We start from the raw sequence: 4,922 nt of genomic DNA, 5'->3' as shown, positions 1-4,922 counted from the left end.
CTCTGAAGCAGGTTCAGTACTGTAACAGACCAGGGGACACATCACTCTGAAGCAGGTTCAGTACTGTAACAGACCAGGGAATACATCACTCTGAAGCAGGTTCAGTACTGTAACAGACCAGGGAACACATCACTCTGAAGCAGGTTCAGTACTGTAACAGACCAGGGAATACATCACTCTGAAGCAGGTTCAGTACTGTAACAGACCAGGGACGGCATCTAGGGAACACATCACTCTGAAGCAGGTTCAGTACTGTAACAGACCAGGGAATACATCACTCTGAAGCAGGTTCAGTACTGTACCAGACCAGGGAATACATCACTCTGAAGCAGGTTCAGTACTGTACCAGACCAGGGACGGCCTCTAGGGAACACATCCCTCTGAAGCAGGTTCAGTACTGTAACAGACCAGGGAACACATCCCTCTGAAGCAGGTTCAGTACTGTAACAGACCAGGGGCAGCCTCTAGGGAACACATCACTCTGAAGCAGGTTCAGTACTGTAACAGACCAGGGACGGCCTCTAGGGAACACATCCCTCTGAAGCAGGCTCAGTACTGTAACAGACCAGGGGACACATAACTCTGAAGCAGGTTCAGTACTGTAACAGACCAGGGACGGCCTCTAGGGAACATATCACTCTGAAGCAGGTTCCTCAGGCAACAAGAGAACACAAGGCCTGGTCAATGTTTTCCAGTTTACCACTGTGGAATGTTAATACTAAGACCACAGTTCAACAATGTTTGTTTAGGATTCCAGGTTTGAATGATTGAAGTGAGTGCGTGAGTGCGTGAGTGAGTGCGTGAGTGAGTGAGTGAGTGAGTGAGTGAGTGAGTGAGTGAGTGAGTGAGTGAGTGAGTGAGTGAGTGAGTGAGTGAGTGAACTGCATGTGTATTGACAGATATTGGAGCACCTTTGCTAGTCCGATTCCATGAAACACCATAACTACAGTAACCAGGAGAACGAGCAGTATGGGTCTCCGTCCCAAATGGAACCATATTCCCTACATAGTGCACTACTTTTGGCCAAAGGCCCATAGGTTGAAAGGTAGTGCCCTATGGGCCTGGTGAAAGGTAGTGCCCTATGGGCCTGGTGAAAGGTAGTGCCCTATGGGCCTGGTGAAAGGTAGTCCACTATGGGCCTGGTGAAAGGTTGTCCACTATGGGCCTGGTGAAAGGTTGTCCACTATGGGCCTGGTGAAAGGTTGTCCACTATGGGCCTGGTGAAAGGTAGTCCACTATGGGCCTGGTGAAAGGTAGTCCACTATGGGCCTGGTGAAAGGTAGTGATCTATGGGCCTGGTGAAAGGTAGTGCCCTATGGGCCTGGTGAAAGGTAGTGCCCTATGGGCCTGGTGAAAGGTAGTGCCCTATGGGCCTGGTGAAAGGTAGTGCCCTATGGGCCTGGTGAAAGGTAGTGATCTATGGGCCTGGTGAAAGGTAGTGCCCTATGGGCCTGGTGAAAGGTAGTGCCCTATGGGCCTGGTGAAAGGTAGTGCCCTATGGGCCTGGTGAAAGGTAGTGATCTATGGGCCTGGTGAAAGGTAGTGCCCTATGGGCCTGGTGAAAGGTAGTGCCCTATGGGCCTGGTGAAAGGTAGTGCCCTATGGGCCTGGTGAAAGGTAGTCCACTATGGGCCTGGTGAAAGGTAGTGCCCTATGGGCCTGGTGAAAGGTAGTGATCTATGGGCCTGGTGAAAGGTAGTCCACTATGGGCCTGGTGAAAGGTAGTGCCCTATGGGCCTGGTGAAAGGTAGTCCACTATGGGCCTGGTGAAAGGTAGTGCCCTATGGGCCTGGTGAAAGGTAGTGATCTATGGGCCTGGTGAAAGGTAGTCCACTATGGGCCTGGTGAAAGGTAGTGCCCTATGGGCCTGGTGAAAGGTAGTGCCCTATGGGCCTGGTGAAAGGTAGTGATCTATGGGCCTGGTGAAAGGTAGTGCCCTATGGGCCTGGTGAAAGGTAGTGCCCTATGGGCCTGGTGAAAGGTAGTGCCCTATGGGCCTGGTGAAAGGTAGTGATCTATGGGCCTGGTGAAAGGTAGTGATCTATGGGCCTGGTGAAAGGTAGTGCCCTATGGGCCTGGTGAAATGTAGTCCACTATGGGCCTGGTGAAAGGTCCCTATGGGCCTGGTGAAAGGTAGTGATCTATGGGCCTGGTGAAAGGTAGTCCACTATGGGCCTGGTGAAAGGTAGTGCCCTATGGGCCTGGTGAAAGGTAGTCCACTATGGGCCTGGTGAAAGGTAGTGCCCTATGGGCCTGGTGAAAGGTAGTGCCCTATGGGCCTGGTGAAAGGTAGTCCACTATGGGCCTGGTGAAAGGTAGTCCACTATGGGCCTGGTGAAAGGTAGTCCACTATGGGCCTGGTGAAAGGTAGTCCACTATGGGCCTGGTGAAAGGTAGTCCACTATGGGCCTGGTGAAAGGTAGTCCACTATGGGCCTGGTGAAAGGTAGTCCACTATGGGCCTCCTGAGTGGCGCAGTGGTCTAAGGCAGTGCTAGCTGTGCCACTAGAGACTCTGGGTTCGAGTCCAGGCTGTGTCGCAGTCGGCCGCGACCGGGAGGCCCATGGGGCGGCGCACAATTGGCACAGCGTCGTCTGGGAGGGTTTGGCCAGCAGGGATGTCCTTGTCCCATCGCTCACTAGCGACTCCTGTGGGGGGCCGGGCGTAGTGCACGCTGACACAGTCACCAGTCAAGAAGCAGTGCGGCTTGTCAAGAAGCAGCGTGGCTTGGCTGGGTTGTGTTTCAGAGGACGCACAACTCTCGGCCTTCACCTTTCCCGAGTCTGTATGGGAGTTGCAGCTATGAGACAAGACTGTAACTACCAATTGGATACAATGAAATCGGGAGAAAAAGGGGTCACATTTTTTAAAAATGTTATAAAGAATAAATATTGATAAAAAATAAGTTTGTGCACTATATTGGGCCGTTTGTTTGTACTACGAATGTCTGCGTGTCAATGAGTCAATGTCCACTATGCCTCAGATGACATTTCAGAGCTGTGGGAAAGTCTACATTCCTTGGCTATAGTGACGAGTGACTCCATAAAAAGTCATAAAGCTGTCTGTGATGTGAATCGTAAAGCCAACCGCTGCATGGTTTGGTACAGTATAAACAGATATTGGTTTACTGCACTCTACGGTAGTGTGTGTGTGTGTACACGAGGTATACTGACTGACTGTGTGAGCTGCACAACATCCACGAGCGCAGGTTACATAATGAAAGCTACGGTAATAGCAATAACTCAATGACTTTAAAACTCAGATGAGGCTTTTTTCTTCTTCTCATCGTGCAAGTATCCATGCCAACGCAGACTTCATAACCACCAAGCAGAGAATAACGCGTGATGCCGTCTGATACAACTCGAAACAAATGGAATACAAAAAATAAAAACAGAGATATCATAACATAACGCTACAGTGTTTCCATTTGTCCTCAGAAAAATGTTTTATAAGCAAGGGTGTCGCAACAGATGTGACCACTCAAGGTGTTGCTGCTGCCATCTCATCCATTGCAAACATGTTTTGAAATTCAGTTATTTGCGCAATTATAATTGAGAATCCCAAAACTTTGACAAATCGATCTAGTACTCAAGTTCAACATAACATAAACATCGACCTACTTGTGGAGACAGTATGAGCCACTCCTTCGCCGTAAACACAACTTTAGCTCAGGATTTCCGCTTCATCGGGGTTTCCACATTGTACCCGGAACTTTTAAATTATATACATACAATAAAGAGTGCAATTTGATGTTTTAATCTGCCATCCCTCTATAACTTACGTTTCTGTCCAAATCTTCGAGCGTTGTGTTTGTCATGTCGCTCGAAAGACTGTTTTCGTAAAACCGACTGGGAGAATGTAATGCTTCTCTCGCTCCAATCCGGGGCCTTTGCGGTGATGCAATATTTCCAGATGTGCAACTTGTCCAAGTTTGAACAGTTGGTTCTGTGTATAAAGACGTTTACTGATGAGAGGAGAACAGAACAGTGTTGACTAAAATCTCAAATAATACGTTAAAATAAGGTAATTTAATCATTTATTCAACAGAAAGAGGACCCAGGCGCACAGTTTATCTTCTTAATGGAGAAAATGACATGTACAAATATTTAACCAGAGTTTATGCCGTTCCTGTCAATGTAAAAAACACAATACAAAGAGACAGGCTTATCTGGAAGTTGATTTTATTTTTTTACATCTAACCAAATCTAAAAATAGAACCATGATGACATTTGGCAGAAGGAGGAGAGAAAACCCTAACATCGGACAAGATAAAACATCATGTAGTTTCCCAGCAGCCCCTGCACTGTCATCTTTATTGAATAAGCAACAGCACATCCACAAGACTGGACCACTTCTAAATCAAAGTTGAGAAAGTCATTCAAACTGATCTTCTGATCGTCAATAATGATCATGCAACAACGGCGAGATGCACTACCAGCTGCTTGTGACCTCCCTCATCCACAGTTCCATAATGTGACCTCCCTCGTCCACAGTGCCATAATGTGTTCTCCCTCATCCACAGTGCCATAATGTGACCTCCCTCATCCACAGTACCATAATGTGACCTCCCTCATCCACAGTGCCATAATGTGACCTCCCTCATCCACAGTGCCATAATGTGACCTCCCTCATCCACAGTACCATAATGTGACCTCCCTCATCCACAGTGCCATAATGTGACCTCCCTCATCCACAGTACCATAATGTGACCTCCCTCATCCACAGTGCCATAATGTGACCTCCCTCATCCACAGTGCCATAATGTGATCTCCCTCATCCACAGTGCCATAATGTGACCTCCCTCATCCACAGTACCATAATGTGACCTCCCTCATCCACAGTGCCATAATGTGACCTCCCTCATCCACAGTGCCATAATGTGACCTCCCTCATCCACAGTGCCATAATGTGACCTCCCCCATC

The 4,922-nt window shown here is 48.3% G+C and overlaps 1 protein-coding gene across 1 annotated transcript in view; it reads right to left on the bottom strand.

Annotated features, from left to right (window-relative positions):
• Positions 1-4,337: 4,337 nt before the first annotated feature.
• Positions 4,338-4,922, bottom strand: part of LOC124024559 (acetylcholine receptor subunit alpha) — an 18,897-nt gene continuing 18,312 nt past the window's right edge. The window contains exon 9 of the mRNA XM_046338474.1: positions 4,338-4,922. This exon is cut by the window's right edge and continues 559 nt beyond it. The gene's annotated coding sequence lies outside the window, so the exon portion shown is untranslated.

The sequence above is a fragment of the Oncorhynchus gorbuscha genome, unplaced genomic scaffold (assembly GCF_021184085.1).
Source record: "Oncorhynchus gorbuscha isolate QuinsamMale2020 ecotype Even-year unplaced genomic scaffold, OgorEven_v1.0 Un_scaffold_1925, whole genome shotgun sequence".
Lineage (NCBI taxonomy): Eukaryota > Metazoa > Chordata > Actinopteri > Salmoniformes > Salmonidae > Oncorhynchus > Oncorhynchus gorbuscha.
This window is presented reverse-complemented; position numbering and strand designations above follow the sequence as displayed.